This window comes from Microtus oregoni, unplaced genomic scaffold, assembly GCF_018167655.1.
Source record: "Microtus oregoni isolate MIOR12 unplaced genomic scaffold, Mior012 000008F_ref0000371, whole genome shotgun sequence".
Classification (NCBI taxonomy): Eukaryota; Metazoa; Chordata; class Mammalia; order Rodentia; family Cricetidae; genus Microtus; species Microtus oregoni.
The window spans coordinates 17,383,425-17,402,500 of NW_024543067.1; positions in this window are offsets into that span (position 1 = coordinate 17,383,425).

Sequence of the window (19,076 nt, forward strand, 5' to 3'; positions counted from 1 at the left end):
TGGTCAGCCGTCCTCATCTGACATCGGTTCTTAACAACCCCAAAGCCAGCAAGCACACTGGGTCCTGCAAAGATCAGAGGAGGAAACCAAAGGGGCCTTCATAGAGTGCGAGGGAGGAGGTACAAACTGTGCCAGCCACAGGGAGCTAATCCACAGAGAGGTCAGGACAGGAAGGAACAGGAGGAGTGGCAGAGCTCAAGAGTGGCTAGGCAGGCGATGGACAGAGATCGAGAGGTGGTTCTGTAATTTGAAGAGGTGATGAGGGGCCAAGACTATTTTAGGCGGCACTGTAGTCAGTGTTGACCTGCGAAAAGGGCAAGCCCTCTACTTCATGGTTGACAGAGGGGAGGCCCCCGGAGGTACTGTGTGTGTGGGTGTGTGTGTGTGTGTGTGTGTGTGTGTGTGTGTAGAGAGAGACAGAGAGACAGACAGACACAGGCACACACACACACAGAAACAGAGAGACAGACAGACACAGACACACACACACACACACACAGACAGACACACACAGAGACAGACAGATAAATACAGAGAGAGAGAGAGACAGAGACACAGACAGACAGACACACACACAGAGACAGACGGACAGACACAGACACAAAGAGAGAGAGACAGAGAGACAGACAGACACAGATACACACACACACCGACAGAGACAGACAGACAGAGAGAGAGAGAGGGGCACACTTTGATGTTCAACCTCACAAACCTCCCCAGGAATCCTCCAAGTTGGGCTCTGTGACTTCCACTGTCCATCAGAGGTGTTGAGGGTGACACTTAGCAGGCTGTGGGATATAGATCCGAGTAGCTGGGGAGGCAGTGAGTGAGAGACAGAGGAGTGGACTGGAACTCGATGGATAAGCTCACTCCCAGTGGCAGGTCTCCCTTCAACCCCAAAGGCTCACCTTCATGTCCACCTAGAGCCGGCGGAGCTTACAGGCAGGAGTGGGGCTTGCTCAGGACACCATTTTCTTCTCATACAAATTGAGTTTGCTCAACTATGGGATGGGAATCTAAGTGCTTTACCTGGGCTGCAGAGCTGTGTACAGGGACTGCCCCCGGCAACTGTAGTGCTTGGTGAGGGGAGGTTGTCCCTCCCTTTGTTCTGTCTGGGGCTACAGCAGGAATCTATCACCATCACCCACAGGCTGATGTCTTTAGGGTTTGGTTAACCAGATTCTGTGTAGTGGACCAGACTGAATCAAAAACGAAAAACTCCAGACTGAGAACTTTCTTCTATGCTGGAACGAAGTGACCCCAATCTTTAGGGACCTTTAGAGCCACATTTTTCCATATCCTTAGGGCTCTATTAGGCGTGCTCCTGCTGGGAGCATCCATACATGTGGATGCTGGGGCAGACAAAGCTCAGCCTGATGATGCCTCCTGGGGTGGAGAACCGTTCAGTTTCAATGTCTCTCCTGCAATGTACAGATTATAGCTATAACCTGACACATGCCAAAGTAATTTTATTTTGGGAAATTGGTGAACAGGCTTCATCTTTTTCTCTATTTTTAATTTTTACTTTTTAAGAAAGGGAACTTAGAATCTGCTGGAAACAGAAGGAAATTCTGGGCATGCTCAGAGGCTGAAGCCTGGAAGAGGGAAAAGACACCTCTGGTCTCCTTGATGGAAGCCCTGGATCTGCGTGCCACAGTGGTAGGTGAGTGTACCCATGCCCTAAGAGGCCTCAGTCAGAACCCTTCACAGGAGATCCTTCCTTTCCCAAACCAAGCAAAGAACATTATACGACATTATTTCCGAACAGCAGAATGGACTGAACAAAAATAGGCACGAGCCAAGAGTGATCTTCATTCAGATTCACAAACCTGTCTCTTCTTACACCATTCGATTCAATCAGATAAATGTCTCCATAAAGCATTCTGAAAGGCCATACTTTGGAATTGGGCATCGCCATTTACAGGTGACGTTTCCCATGGTGGAAAGCTTATGATTTAATAGGCCCCCCGAAAGCACCCAGTTGATAAGGATTATAATAGACCCCCTTGATGGTGTCTTCTCCCCCTCCCCCTTTACAGTATCTGGCAGCCTTGCTTGAGAAGCTCTATCCTTTTTTTCAAACCTCTCTTAGTTTTATCAGATGGGGATGCCAAAATATTTTGCCAGCTTCCAAGGCAACTAATGTAGGAGGCAAAGCTGTTGCTGCACAGATGTATCCTTGGGAGGCGTGTGGAAGCCCAAGAGCCCACAGGTCACATGCCCTGGGCCGAGAGCACACGCTAATGTTTGTGTGACCCAGGCAAGTCCCATGACTCTGCAGATGGTCTTCTTCTTCAAGCAATGGCTATATTCTGCTAGGTACCCCACCTGCCTAAGCAGTTGTGGGAAGACACGGGAGAATGTCTGACAAAAGGTTTTGAAAGGCCAGAAGCCACACAGATGCAGGAGACAAATATATATAATTATATATAATAATTATGCCACTGTGACCATCTGCCTTCACCCAAGCTAGTGTGGAGAATTTTATTTCTCCAAGGGAAAACTTCTCTCTTTCCAAGTTGAAATGGTTAAATTCCATGGGCTTTATCGGACAAAGTCACTAGCCCCTCTCACCGAAAGTGAGAAGGTGTTTTCTGGTGCTGACTCAGACAGACAAGCCTGAGTCTCCTCCGTGCACCAGCTCCCCTGACGACCGCCCAGGCACTCGGTTCTTGAACTGGGGAAACACTGGAGAAAACATCTGTTGCTCTGTGGCTCTGCACCCGCATGGAGCCAGACACTTTAGGGTTCTGCCTTCTTCTCAGAGGGCCAGACACCGTCAGGCAAATGCAGGAGCCCGCAGTACGGCACTCCAATGACTCTGTATTGATCACCACATTCACAGGGTCAAAAAGGCTGAAGTTAGAAAATTATCTAGGCCAAGACATGGAAACTAAGCTTCGAAAGCAGGTTCAGTTAGGTAAGTAAGTAGAGTTAACAATCACCAGCCGTTTCGTATAAAGGCTCTTCTGACTTCTGACCAGCTGTTAATGATGACCAGTACGCCATCATTAATACTAACAATGCCACAACTTCGATGGCTGCCAATGCCACACCTTCGATGGCTGCCAATGCCACACCTTCGATGGCTGCCAATGTCACGCTTTCAATGGCTGCCACTGAGTGCAGAACAAGGTGTGTGTTAAGATGTTTGCGTGTGTCCATTTGTTTGATCCCAGTGTAACTCAGACACAGGTATTTTTCCCATTTTACAGAGGAGGAAGAGAAGCCAGGAAGTGTTCGCCAAGTCCCAAAATGTTAGTGTTTGCAGTAGCCCACAGGATGCAGAGTAAGGATGTGTATGAGTGTGTTGTAGCTGCCTTTTCTGTTTATGGACAAAATTGCGTATGAGCATGTCATAGCTACCTACTCTGCTCATAGACAAACTGTATATGAGTATGTCACAGCTACCTCCTATTCTGTTTAGACACAAAATTGCATTTATAATTTTTTGTTAAAAAAATTAAAGATGAAATCACTTTACCCAAAACCTCAAAGTGTTCTGGAAAACATACCCCAAATAAAACTGACCCACAAAATCTCCCTGAAGTCCAGCCTGGCTTTCTATTAGTGGGTTAACGGAGAGAGGCCCGAGACTTCAAAGCCCTTCCTCCTACCACGCTTTCTGACCAGAGGAGTCAGAGGAGAAACCCGCAGCTTTGGCCACAGTGGACACTCATGTCCCCCGTGGCTCAGCGGCAGAACATCAAGACCATCTGCCTTTGTGCCCAACAGTTAAGCATCTTCTTTTCTAGTCTTACTGTTGCTTTTAAGAGAATGAAACCAACTTTCGTTATCCCTGCTGGAGTCTCGTTCTGAAGATTCTATATTTAGGCATTTTCTCCTTTTGCTTAGTAGGAGTCAGGCCTAGACTGTCAGCTGCCAAAAATACACGTCCCTGCTCTTTTAATCTTCACATTAGATTTTGCCAAGCTTCATTGCAAAGCCCGTTGACTCTATGAGGGTTTCACACTGCAAGTCAGAGAACCTGACTTTCAAACCCCTGGACATGGCTTAGTTATCATTCAAAGGAGCAGACAACGCTTTCTTGACTTTCTACCCCATTGAAAATGTTAATTTCACATTAAACCGTGTTATCAATGGACACCCTAGAATTACCAGGCAGAAAAAGCTCTGGACTTTTCCCCAGAATGAAGTGAGAAAGAGAGGAACACCAGCAGCCCAGAAATCTCCCAAGGCTTTTCAATTGGCTCAACCACGAAACATTGCCCTATGTCTAGAAAAAGTCATCAAGACATCAAAGTCCAAAATATTCTATGTCTGCTCCCCACCAAGTACCCAGCAATGGGTAGGAAGCCGTGGAAAGGCAGATGGCTACCTCCACAATCTCTGTTCCCGATGTTCTCTGTGATAGTCTTCCCACAGCGTTCCTGCTGCCACACAGAGGCCAGAGGACTCTCAGGAGACTACATCGGATGGACTTGCCCATGAACAGAGTAGAAATCGGGGCCTCTCTAGCTTTCAGAATTCAGGCATACGTACTTGGAGCCCTAACATTGCCTGGTCTATGAGCTCCCCATGTTTTCTTCTGCCCACACAATGCTTTGATCTTTGTCCCTTGCTCCCTCTAGGTCACTAAGCAGAGTCACAGGGGCCTCAGATCCTTGTGCACAGTACTTTCCTGTTTTGTTCAGGTCTTAGTCCAGACTAAATTTTCCACTCCCTGCAAGTTTCAAACCCCCTCTTGTCTGAAATGTCCCACCCTCAAATTCCTTGACATCACTCTAAAGATTAAAGCTCCTTCCTGGCTTTCATTTAACTTCTTCTCGAGGCCATATCTGTATCCATATCAGCAGCACACACCACAGCCAAGGGAACTAAAGTCCTGCTTCTGCATCAAGCTGGATGAGTAGGCCTAGGAGAACGCAAGCTAGAGGAGAGGTGAAGAGGCCCTGGAGCAGCCAGGACGGTAGAGTTCCCTGTTCCATGCATATTGGGAAGCTTCAGCCTCTGCATCTTTATACTCTGATAATCCCTCTTCTGCTTTTAAATAACATAGCTCCCAGAGCTGCCATGCTCACTTGTCCATTCCCCTATTGTGTTCAGCATCCCTTCACTAAACAGTGTGTGCACAGATGTTGTATGAAGGGCTGCTTGTTGGTTTCCAGCCACCTGGCTACCTTAGACCCAAAATAATCACACAGAAACTGCATTAATTAAATCACTGTGTGGCCCAGTAACTTCAGCTTCTTATAGGCTAACTCGTATATTAATATAACCAATTTCTATTCATCTGTGTATCGCCACGTGGCTGTGGCTTATCGGCTAAAGTTCCCAGGTATATCTCCAGCAGCTCCATGGCTTCTCTCTGACTCGGCCTTCTTCCTCCCAGCATTCAGCCAAGCTTTCCCTGCCTAGTTCTGTTCTGTCCTGCTATAGGGCCAAAGCAGTTTCTTTGTTCATCCACCAATAAAATCAACACGTAGACAGAAGGACCTCCCACACCACTCAGATCTCTACAGCACAGCTGCATCTAGCAGAATGACAGTAAGACAGTTGTGGTGTCTACTTCTTGTTGGGTGGGGTGTTGGAAACAGGCTAGGACCAGAAACAGCGAGTAAGGCAGCTGTGGCGGAACACAGCAATGAAGGCAGAACACAGTGACGGAGGCGAAGGTGATGGAGTTTACAGGCACGGCGCTGCTACCGTTGCTTGTAAACATGGAAGGAGCATCAGCAAGAGCCTAATGAGGCTGACGGTGGCCAAAGAGCATGGGAACAAACAAGACACCCGAAATCCAAGTCAAGGACCATGCCACCAGCAGCATTATGATTTTAACAATTCAAATGACACAGATGGAATATATTTATGGTTATTAAAATGTATGTGTGTGGAATGGCTAAATCAAGCAGTTAATATACCTATCACCTCATATACTTAACATTTTAATACTGAGAACACTTAAAAATCTCTCTTAGCCTTCTCTCTCTCATATACACACACATCCTCTTTTTCAGTAGTCAGAACTTAGTGACAGGAAGGCTCTTTCCCCGGAGCTACACCTCCAACCATCACTGTATTATAATTTGCGGTGGTCACCACTGCCCACACCAGAGCTCATGGACTTTGACCCACATCTTCCTAGTCCATCTGCTCTCCAGGTACTGGTACTGGTCATTCCTTTCGTCACTTCTAGGATTTTGGTCACTTTACATAATTCTTATTTTAATGTACAGCTCTGGGCATGTGTGTCCCCTTACTGAAGGCTTCCCTGGGTGTGTTTCTGAGGGCACCATCTGTGAAAAGAGGGCTCCTTTCTTGACTCCCTTCTGTCATTCCTCTGCATTTACCCTGTGTTCTATCCACCAGGGCCTCCCGGATACTTTCTTTGTGTGGTGATTTTTCTTGGTTTTCTCTGACAATCTTGTTCAATTTTTCCAAGCTTTCGTGGCTATCCTGATTTTACATTTAGGTCTCTAGTGTTAGTATAGTTTACGGTTTAATATTTATGCCTCTACTTCCAGAGCCAGACCGAAGTGTCTCTAATACAAGGACTTTACCCTCTTTAACTTCTATCTAATGCAGAGACCTTCTTAGACCAGGCACTCGGCAAGGACAAAGGAACAAGTTCTACCCTTAAGAATAAAAATACAGCAAGATGACCACTTACAGCATAAATTCCTAAGTCAATAACTATTCAATTTTTAAGTGAACATTTTAATGGAGCACCATGAATAATAAAAGAAATCCATTCTACTGTTGAGTGATATGTGCTTGTAATCCAAAACTTAGATCACTGAGGGAGGAAGACCAGGAGTTCATGATCAGCCTGGAACACATTATGAGTTACTATTTCTTTCTTTAATTTCTATTCCTCCAGATTTCTAAAATTACATTAGGGCTGGAGAGTTGCTCAGCAGTTAAAAGCACTTGTTCTCTTTTAGGGGAAACAAGTTTGTTTCCCAGCACCCACATGGTGGCTCCCAGCCATCTGTAACTCCAGTTCCGGAGGATCTAATCCTCTTCTGACCTCCACAGGCACCGGGCACAAACATGAAGCACAGACATACTTGTGGGGAAAACATTCATACACATAAAATAATAAATACAGCTTTAAAGGTTTTAAGAACTACTTTAGGAATACATTTTGATGAAAAAATTAAAGTTCCATGTAATAACAGAGATTTTAAGATGATAGATGTTTAATTCTTGGTATACAGAGGAGTCAAGAGAAGGGATTGATATCTAAATCATGCTCATCAAGAAACCGGGCTCCTAGTCCTTTGCTTTTTTGCTGTCCAACATGGCCTCACACCTGTGTTCTAGTCGGCATGAAGTAGGAAGAGCCAAAACCAGTACCTTTCACCCCCAGACCTGATACTTTGGAAGTTGTCCATAATGCTTCATTTATATTTTATTTATCAACACTTAGTCATGCAACCATATCTGGCCGTAGGGGCAGGTAGGAAATGTGGCCTTATTTGCAGTTCCCAGAATAGTAAGCCCCAAAATAGTAGGCGTTGTGTTAAGGACCGAGAGAGGAAACAGATTTAAAGTGGACAGCAGAATTGACTCTAGCTGGCTCCTGTATTGCCTGGATCTTGCTCATTTAAGCAAGCATTGCTCATGGCAGAAGACCTGGGTTCTGTTTGTGTAGCTAGTCCACCAAAGTAGGTAACATTCACAGGAGGAAATGTACTATGTTTGCTCCTCAGAATGAGGTAGATACTGAATAAATAATAATTAAAGGAAACAATTGAAATGTTAAGTTTAAGAAGAACCATTGACTTGGAACACAGAACGTACACCCGATGAAGCTGAGCTTATTCCCCATACAGGTCTGTTTTTCCATTTGAAACTTGAAGCTGATGCCCATCTCTCACTAAGATGAAATGCCTAGAGCAATGTGGTACCAGTTGTGGTTTTGTCAATGGCGTTTGACTCTATTTTAGTTCAAAACAACAAGGCAGCTCACAAACCAAGTTCCTATACCTGCAGCCTCGGAATGACTCAAAGTTGTAACACTCCCCAATCCAGTATGAATTTCTCGCCCGTATATTATAAACAGCAATATCTTCTTCCCAGAGACTTTATGAAAATTAAGTGAAAACATATTCAGCAGTTTCAATATTTCAGTTGACCGTGCTGTGAGGCTCCGGGGAAGTAAATAGATGCCAAGTCGTGTGGTGTGCTGGATCAAACAAAGTAGTATTCATGCTGGAGAAGATTCAAAATGGAAGCTCCTGAGGCTGGAAAGATGGCTCAGTGGTTAACCATTCATACTCTCATAGAGGACCAGAGTTCAGTTCCCATCACCCATCCTGGTGCCTCACAACGCACTGGAACTCCAGCTCCAGGGGACCCGATGCCCTCTCCTGGCACATTCTCCACATAATAAATTAAAAAAAAATAGCCACAAGGGTCTCTCATACCTCGCTCTCACAGCTGAACAACGTTTACAGAGCAGGCTATGTGGAGCTAAGAAAGACCACAAGACACAGGGCTCACTCTCTCCAGCACCATGGAAACAGGATGGAGGCGGCAGTGTAGATGACGGTGGTCACCTGTTCTTGGAGTGTGAGGGCTCCTCTTGTGAGGTAAGAGCCCCAAACTGCCCACCAGCACCATTTTATACTCTATTCATGCCGTTATAGTCCTTTCTCTGACTCAGTATCAAGAGGTCATTGGTGAGATACCTTGTAACGAAATTCCGCTGAGTGAGTGGTTGGTATCCAAATTGGTTCACTAGCACCAGTTCCAGAGGAGACTGTGTCCAGGTGCTGTTTATCAGGTTGTTTCCTGAAGGCTGTGGAGGGAGAAGCTGTCTTACGTCCTTCTCCTTGTCTCTGCTTCCTGTCTTCTTATGTCATCTTTCTTCTGCGGGTGTGTGTCTCTGTGTCCACACTTCCCCTTTCCATAAGGACGTCGGTTGTATTGAAGAAGACCCCATCCTATAGTCCTAACTTAATCACCTTTATAAAGATTTTAGCTCCAAAAAAAAAAAAAAAAAGAAAACCTTTGTATTTTGAGGTCAGGATAGCAAGCTATCTTTTCTGGGGGAAGGGAGGTCACGATTCCATCTACTTGCCAAAGAATCTTCCAGGGATGATGTGGCTCTCCTGAAGATTCTCCTACGTGGAGAGCATGTGGGTGTCGGTGGTGGGAGCGCTTCTCACTTTCCGTGGCTGCCTTGTGTTGGTGAAATAGAATTAGAAACAAAACCTCCTACCGCCAGAACAGCTTCTTCCCAAGAGCAGAGGAGAAAGAGACAGTTTTGTTATTGAACAAGCACTGAAATAGGATGCACGACCATCGTGAGAAAGCTGCTGAGGAGCCTGCAAAGACACAAGGAAATGTTGCTCCCTATAGACAAGCAGAGACATCCCACGCGGTTCTGGAGATCAACGATACCTAGCCCTCAAGTAAGAGGACTTCCCAGGGTAGTTTGTCGTGTTGCTGGTGTTAATGCACCTGCTTTGGGGCCATCACTTTCTTCCCCTGAGAGATTTACAAATCTTGTAAAAGGTACATAAGCCCCTTGCCGACTTTTCAGCCCAGGTCTCTCTCTCTCTCTCTCTCTGACTTGAGAGTTAGCTCTTTGAAAGGCAATGGCCAGTTGGGGTGTGAGGTATGAGTGGGTGGGGTGGAAGCGGTTAGGAGATGATAAAAGTGCTTTCTGAGTCTGAATTTCCAGATCCTGAGTTCAAGTTGGGTGCAGTAGTGCAAACTTCTGCAATTGCAGGGCTCCCAGAAGGAAATGGGGTTAGAGGCAGGAGGATTCCCAGAAGCTCCTAGGCCACCTAGCCTGACTTTCATAGAAGAAAATCAGCAAAGACACCATGACTCAAAACTAGGTGGGAGGAAAGAACCAATACCCCAAGGTTTTGAACCCTACAATGTGTGTCAGCATACATCTGCCTGCGTTCACACACACACACACACACACACACACACACACACACACTTATAGATAAATCACATGCATAAAATTTTAATAAGTAAACAAATAAATACAAGAGTGAGGGCTAAGAATGACTGTGACCCTATCAGTCAGGAAACAGGAAAATGAGAGTCTATACCTCTATTAAATACTCATTGAAAATACATCGGGAACATCATTTTTCTGTTGTGTTTCTGAGAATTCCACATCTTATTTTTTTTTCAGTTTCATTTTTTATTGCTTTTTGTACTGAAGTTTCCATGCTAAACTAAATGAGCTCATTTTTCCCTGTCCTTCACAAAGGTGGTCTTGAGTTGGGGGTTTGTGCGCCACACTCGCCAGCTGTGGATGTCCCCCGGGCCTGCTCTTGAGGTCCTGACAGGCAGGATATGTCCTCAGCTGCAGCCACTAAAAACACCTTCTGTGCACGTTCGCTACCTTCCCTTTCAAAAGGTGGGGGCGCCTTGCCCGTCTCTTGTCTCCCTCTGTCCCTCTGTCCCTCCGTCCTCCATCTGTCTGTCTCTCTCTGCCTGCCTCTCTTCTCTTCTGCATTCTTGTCCCCAGAGCCTGGTCTCCCCTCTCCCCTCACCCCTATTCCTGTTCACTTTCCCCCATTAAAAATTCCCTCCACCTGAACTCTGTCACATGGCATCTTTCTCGCGCACACTCCACTTTTTAAAATCACAACACCCCACTTCTTCTGAGTGGCTCCAGTAGGAGCCCTGGCATGTCCCCCTTCTTGGCAGATGGCGACTCAGAGTTCTGCAGGGAAATGTACCAGGCCAAGCCAGCTCTCCGATGTAAATTGAGAGCACTGAGGTGTAAAATGGCCTCAAGAGCACTTTGACATTCTTGGACTGGGAGTCCCTTCTCCCCCTCACAGCCCAGCTGAGACGAAACAGTCTGGTTTAGAACAATAAGGCGATAGCGATCTGACTGTGTTCTTAGACTCAGGGAACAAGCGTGCTTTTCCTTCACCTTAAATGAACTGGATTTTCCCACTTCAGACGATGGCTCCTGAAGCTATGATGAAGTATGAAGAAGAAGTCTATGCTGACATGATTTGGAAAACAGGTAGGTGATATTTAAAAAAAAATACAGCGGAATGAAAAAAAATCAAAACGGAGCAGAGCACTCACTAAAATGCTGTGTGGCTTACTTGACACCTGGAAACAAGGTTGTCAATTGAGCCACTGAGTCCGGCAGTAGCGCTAGCATGTCAAGATTTTCCATCTCCCTTTGGAAAAACTTCTCGCATTTCCCTTCTCTGCCCACTTCTATCCCCCTGCCCCATTCTTTTCAGCCGGCTCTGGTCCTTCATGTCTTCACTGGGTCTGAGGTGCACCAGTGCCTGCCATTCTCAGCCCAGCCTCTAAGAACTAGGGGTGGGATCAGGGATGCTTAGAGCATAGAGCGGGCTGCATAGCAAACCTCTGAGACTCCAGAGCAAGGCTGGAGAGCTGAACACCTGGCAGGAGGTCAGGTGTTCCATCACTGTGGAAAGGTGATGTCCCTGTTACCACTTTCGGTTTCCACTTTGTCCAGCGTTTGGTAGCTGTGTTTGTTACATCAGAAGGGCTGACAGTATGGGAAGGTAAAATCCAGGCCTTCAGTCTTTATCTCTGAGATACAAAATGAAGGCTGAGCCCAGTGTCTTGTCATTGTCTGTTACTTTGACCAAAATTCTTCCCGCAAACAGCTGAGGAGGAACCAGAGTGAATTCAGTTAGTCCCTCTTCAAGGCTCTCCAGAGTCCTGTCAGTCCCAACATTGTACAAGAGATCAAAATAAAAGTCTCTCCCAGGATCCCAGGCACTTTTAGGGCTAGCACCTGTAAAATAAGAAGATGCAGTTTGATAATTTGACAAATTTGACATTAGTCAACTCAGGGGATTGCCACATGAAATTCACCACCATGCTACATTATATATGTGTGTGTGTATCTATATAATTATGCCTACTATCCATCTGTCTATCTAATCTGATCTATCGTCTATCTATCTATCTATCTATCTATCTATCTATCTATCTATCTATCCGTCTGTCTATCTACCATCCATCCACCATCTGTACATCTAGTTATCATCTTTTTTCCCCTATTACAGCTTAGAATGCAAGAGACATCAGAACTAAAAGGAGTATGGCTAGAGACCCTGCAAGTCACATGATATTTAGCAGAAACTCTCATGGTAGAGCAGAGAGAGCATTATGCTGACACCCGGAGAAGATCCACACCAGCTGTCTGGAGATGTCAGTTAGGCTAGGAAGAGCCTGAAGCTATGGAGTCTGAGAGGAGGAGCTAACCAGCTGGCTTTCATGTGGCTTGATTTTGCTGCAATAGAAGAAATCAAAACCGGTGGTCACTAATGAAGGGAGGATGCACACGATAACTCATTAAGATACCCCAACAAACAGATGTTGAACACCTTATACTCAAAGTCCCCAGAAGAGGACAGGTTTCTGTAATGTGGAAAGTTGACAAGGACAGCCTTTCTCTTTGGTGGCCTTCCAGAGCCACTGTGAAGTGCAGCAGATTGCTTATCTAGGGAGGATGTTATCTTGCTTTAACTAAAGTGGCCCCCACTGAGAACTCATAAAGAGAAGCTCAGGGGGACATCAAGGAAGAGGCAGTGCTGGACCCGCTCCAGGCCTCAGGATGATCTGTTTGTCAGCCATGTTAGTGAGACAAACATCCTATCTTACCTGACACAGTTGGGATAACCAAGAAGACAATTTGGAATGTGGATTTGCATCCACCAGCATTAACAAGGTGCGAAGAGAATACTGGGTCTTGTTAGAATCCTGAACTTAACGATAGTGTGGAGTTATCCGCATTAGTAAAAACATAATCACAACAAGAGCAAAGATGGTGGGTAGCATTAATAAAATGAGGGATTGTTTAAAAAGTAGAACACCTTTCATCTTTATCTTATTGTATTTTATTCTGTTTTGTACATGTTTTATAGGAACCCTGGAGAACTCACACCTATGTAAATATGCCTACCCATCAGAAGTTAAGGCTCACTGAGAAGGGTGTCTGGGGTTGTGAAGGACAAAAGGAGATTGTCCAGCATCTATCCACGGATAGGATTAAGAAAACAACTGCTCCAGAAGTCAAACATATAACAGGTCCCTCCAGCAGAGCTAACCAAGCACAGGCTGGATAGATCTTTATGTGATGACTTCATGGGGAGGATTTAAGTCACCTTTGGAACATTAGACTATATGATTTTATGCTCTTTCTGAGACAGAATCTTCCGATGTGACCTCCCGTGGCCTGAAATTACAGTTCTGCATCCCTCGATTATCCAGGATGACTTTACTTCCATCCCTGGATTATCTGTTTCTACGTCTCTTCTGTTTCCGGCGGATCTCAGTTAGCTTTTCCATGGAGATCACCTCATTTCACCTTTCGGCATATGGGTGTGTGTGTGCCACTGTCTCTGCTAGGAGACTAAAGCCTTTACGAGCAGAGGAAATCTGGTATTTTATTTTAACTTTTATTTTTTGTGTGTTTATGTATGTATGCATGCATGTATGTGCAGGAGTACCTTGTGCGTGTACTCAGGCATGTGTGGACATCAGAGGACAATGTCAGGTGCTGAACTTCAGATCCCCCTGCCTCTGCCTCCAAAGTAGACACACACCACCATAACTGTTTTGTTCAGTGCTGGACTGAACCTGTGACTTCATGCATACTGGGTAAATATTTGACCAGCTATGCTACAAACTCAGCCCCCGTTGTTTTATGAGACAGGGTTTCTAACTGGCCTGGAAATTCCCCAGTAGTCCAGGCTGGCTGGCTCGTGAACCCTCCCTATCGCCACCTCTCAGCACTGCATAACAAGAAAAAGCCACCACAACTAGCTTTTTAACGTAAGTTCTAGGGATTGAACTCAGGTCCTTGTGCTTGAGAGGTTACCTGCTTGCCCTTGTATTTCTCTCTGTACTCTTAAATCATCTCAACCTACGCTTTATATATTGGTGATATTCAATAAATGTTCATTAATTTAAATTATGGAGTATTATTGTTTTAATAAAGGCAAAACTAAGTAGAGATAACATGTCAAATTCCAAAGAAATGAATGCAGGGGGTCATTGGCAGCCACGTCTTCAGATCAGCGTTGTTAAGAATGCAGACCATATCCAGCTTTGAATACCCATGTTAAAATGTTGTCCTTGTGCAAAGATACTGTCATCAGTCACCACGACGGCTCTGTCATCAACAAGTCCCAGCACCTCCAAGGGGTCTCCTCTTACAATCATAATCAACCCATACATTTTAACTGAGAAGCTGAGCTGTGCATATTATATTGTGAATAGCCACTGTGAATATGATATTGGTGATACTCATGTTCCATTCTCAAAGAGCCCAGAGTGGAATTTAGGGTTAGGAGGAGGTTTACTCGGGAAGCAGAGCTTCATGAAACACCAGGTGCTGCTTCAGGAGTTGGTGCCAACAGAATTCTCAAGCAATCCAGGGGAAAGAGGGTTTTCACAGGCAGAGAGTTCTGGAGAAGAGGCTTGAGCAGGCCTCCAAAAGCACTGCCTGAACGCCTTGCTAGCTGGTGAGAAGGGTGCTCCTCCTGAGGCATCAGCCCCCTCTCTGATGCTTCCCTGGCATTTGCTGTCGGGTTCTGACAGCAGAATCCAGACATAAACCTGAGAGCTTCTTTATCCTTAGAACAACCAGCCTCTGTGCGCTGCCACGGTCAAACCCAAAACCTAAGGCTTTTGTCCATAAAGATGGCCTGTTGTGTTTGGGTCGTCCGAAATTCCTTAGAGTGATAAAATCAAACCTGTAATTTTATGAGCATAGAGAGTCCTGCAGAGGGAGAGGTTCAGAGAACTTGCAGGCCAGATGGTTCCTCTGGGGAGAGCCTGGAAAAGGAACCAAGTGCTCAGGCTGAGTGGAGAACTTAGCTGGGTGAGGAAGCTGTAAATCTCAGTCTTCGTGACAACACAAGCCGCCAACGCCTCAGAAATGGCCCCACCAAGCTGTTCCTGCTGTAGGTAGACCCAGGGCGGGTAGGTCTACGGAGGCTGGCTGGCAGGCTTGCCACAGCTAATCTGAGCCTTCTTGTTGACCAGCTCTGCGGTCTTTGCAAGGCTTTCGCTGCCACCGGTAGAGTAGATTTGGTGTTGTCCTTTGCTCAAATCCACTTTTGCTGCTGAGCACAGAGTTTAGACTCTTAACTGAGAGTTCCCCAAGGAGGTTTTGCCGCTCATGATGGATTAGGAGAGTAACTCACTGTGAACGCTACAGAAATAATGGAGGTAACGGCTGGAGAGACAGCTCAGTCAATAAAGCGCTTGCTTTGCAAGAATGAGGACCTGAGTTTCAGAGAGATCACGGTCCATTCAAACCACAGACACCAAAGTCACCCAAGCTTTTCCCTGATTGCCAGCCAGGAGCTGCCACCGTCAGGCTGATCATCCTTGTGTGCACAGCCCCCTCTGCCCAGCCCATAGCAAGACAAATGCATGTGCCTCGCCCATCAGGAGCTTAGCTACTGGTACTCGTGTCTCTATGGCACATGGCAGCCACTTGCCACAATGTATCCCAAAACGCACATAAAAACAAAACAATTTTTTAAAAAAAGTCTGGGGTAGAATATGTTTTGTCTTTATCTCATTGCTTTTATTCCAAAGGAACCATGGAGAACTCACATCTGTGCAAATAAGCCTGCCCATCAGAAGTTAAGAGCTCACTGAGAAGGCTGTTGCAAGTCTATAATCCCAGTTCTAGAGAGGCAGATGCAGGAAGATCCCTGGGGCTCACTAGTCAGTCAAACTTGTCTACTTAGTGAGTTCTAGTCCAGTGAGAGACCATGTCTGATAGATAGATAGACAGGTAGATAGAAAGATAGATAGATAGATAGATGGATGAACAGATAGATAGATAGATGAATGGATGGATGGATGAATGGATGGATGGATGAACAGATGGATGGATGGATAGATGGATGGGTGGATGGATGGATGGATGGATGGATGGATGGATATATAGATAGACAGGCAGGTAGACAGATAAAAAATGAATGGTTCCCAAGACACTTGAGCTTACCCTCTGGCCTACATACACACATACATATGTGTGATATGGGTGGATGTGCAGCCACATTCACAGACAAATATGAACATGCCCATGTATAAACACACACAAACACTCAAAAAGAAGTAAGTCAGTTAGGAAGCAGGCAAGCCATACCACTTTCTACTCTCTGGTTATCAGGAAAGGTGGCTACATGGTTTCCAGCTGCAGGAGACAGTCGTCTTTGCTCTTCATTCATTCTGTTAACTCACAGCAAACTGGAATTGTTGATTCCTTGTGTCCCTGTTTCTCAGTGCATGAACTCAACAAGCTTCTGCTGGCATCCCAACCTCTGAAGCTGTTCTCTCAGTTCGCAGCCCACAGCCTAGTAACACTTCTCTGGCCTCTAGAGGGTAATAGACATAGGAAAAATGGGAAGGGCACACCCTTTGGGATACATTGTGGCAAGTGGCTGCCGTGTGCCATAGAGACACGAGTACCAGTAGCTAAGCTCCTGATGGGCGAGGCACATGCATTTGTCTTGCTCTGGGCTGGGCAGAGGATGATCAGCCTGACGGTGGCAGCTCCCAGCTGGCAATCAGGAAAAAGCTTGGGTGACTTTGGTGTCTGTGGTTTGAATGGACCGTGATCTCTCTGAAACTCAGTTGGAATGTCATCTCCCTCGTAGGTCATTAACATGGAGAAGAAGATTGTCTGGCTATGATGAGTAGGGATCAGTCCCCTGGGAAGAGTCTAGGGTTAGAAGAAAGGAACAGAGTAGAATTCCCATTCTTGACTCTAAGTGGCTTTGTAGAGAGAGAAGATCCAGATATCCAGATACACACACCCTACTGTCTCTGGGTGTAAGATACCTGTCATTGTTCAGGGATGCTGCCAGTGAGAAAGTCACCACCACAGCCATGATATATTTCTTTTTCTTAAAAACGCAACCTATCTTGTGCTATTATAAAGAGAAAAGTGGCCTAAGACAGGACTGAAGCCTGGGTTAAACTTGGGAAGTTTGAGAAACGGTGTAAGAGAATTTATACTAAAGGATCCGTTTAATCAAGGTTACAGAATCATGCTCAGTGAGTTCTTAAAGCAAATCATTCATCCAATGAACATCCATGGGACATCTGTTTGATTGGGAACTCCCTAGGTACCGGGAACACAGCATCCAAAAGACAGATTCCTGCTTTCATAGAGCTGCTACCCCAACAGAGCAGATAAAGAAAATCACAAATAATAAAGAATGCAGCATGGTGGGTGGGGTGCATGAAGAAAGGGATGGGAAAGGCGCAGCCTAGTGGAGAGTGAGGGTGTTCTGAAGGGCAGCATGCAAGGAGGAAGAACACTAGGTCTTCTTTCCGTCCATGCTGTGTGTGGGGCTGTCAGTCTTCCAAATGTTTGCCTGAGGGATCATCCAGAAATGAACCGCATCACCTCTCTGTTTATAGTCATTTGGATTACCCTGGGTATATGACGTGCATGCGCACATGCGTGTGTGTGCATGTGCGTGTGTGTGCGTGTGTGTGGGGGGGTGTCAGGGTGTGGGGATTGGATGCATATGACACAGATTGCAAGTGAAGGTCAAAAGACAGCTTTCTAAAGTTGGTTCTTTCCTACCATGAGTTCCAAGAATCAAACATGGGTCATCAGGTTTGTAGGGGAACTGAGGAGCTTCAATTGTCAATTTGACACAGTGTAACATCGCCAGGAAAGGAAACCTCAGTTAGGAATTGTCTAGACTGGGTTGGTCTGTGGGCATGTGTAAATGTGGGTGGAGCCAGTTCAATTGCTGGGCCCTGGACCAAACGAAAAGGAAGGAGTGGTCTAAACACTAGCAGGCCCGCATCACCTCATGGCTCTCTCATCTGTGGGCGTTAGGTGACTAGCCTGGGCTTACCCGCATGGATGGAGCTAGAACTGTGCTAAGCCATTTCTCCTTTGAGTGGCTTTTGTCAGGATATCTTATCACTGCAAACGCTCTTACCTCCTGAACTAGGACGTCAGTCCTGCCGCTGGCTGCTGTGTCATTTCTAACCTCCCTAGCACACACCTGTGCTCTGTCCTCTCCCTGCCTCCAGCACCCCTTCTTCTGGGGCCGTCTGTTGCCCCCACTGTCTTCTTCCCTCTCACACTTCCGCTCAGGAGCCAGGGAATTGATTCTGGGGAAATTGGAGCTACCGTGGGCAGTCCACATCACCCGCACCTGGACAGAGTGATCCAGTTAGGACTGGTCCGGAAAGGCTGGCAGGGAGCACACTAACCACGCAGCATGCACGAGGGAGACTCCTCGGGGAAATCTACCTGGAGATAAGTAGGGATTGGAAAGCAGAAGGAAGAATCTGGCGCGGAGGGAGCCAGTGTCTGAGCCTGGATGACCTAGACGGTGCATGAGGGTATGAGACCATCTGGTTGTCAGGGCAACCCCGATACTACAGCAACGACTAGAAACAAATTCTCAGGCCCCACCTCTATTCTGAGGAGTGAAAGACTTGGGAGCAGAGTCCAGCCACCTGTTTCTATAAACTGAGTGCACGATTCTGACTCTTGTTAAAGTCGGGAAGCCAGGGGCTTGTTTAGCTACCTCGGCCCGCGAATGGGCTCGCTAGTTTAAGGTGACTGAGCTGGGATTTTGCTTCCCTATGTCACCTTTACTTTGACCTGGCAGGACTCCGATGATGCAAGGACAAAGGCAGCTTTGGTCGTATCCTTCTGGTCTCCAGGAATCTGCTTGGCGGTGGGTGGGGAAAGGGGGAGTATGCTTTTGCCTCTGGGTGAAACTTTAGAAAAGCCTCATTTTCTTTGTCTTTTTCGTCTTATCAAGACTTCTTCTTATTAGGACAAAATATGCATACAATTTTATTTTAACAACATTGGCGTACAGATCGGTAGTGTTAAATACTCAGTGTCGTGTGGTCAGTACCATCTTTCATTCCCAAATAAACTTTGCTCCCAGTAAACAGTGAGTCCCCTTCTCTCCTGTCCTTGGTGCCTGGTAACCGCCCTTCTCTTTCCCTCCTCTGCGCATTGGTTACTGGGGACCAAGGGGTGGTATAGATACAGCCCTTGTCCTTTGGTAGGTGACTCCTTGCATGAGGCATAATGTCGTCAAGATCTGTCCATGTTGTCTTACGGA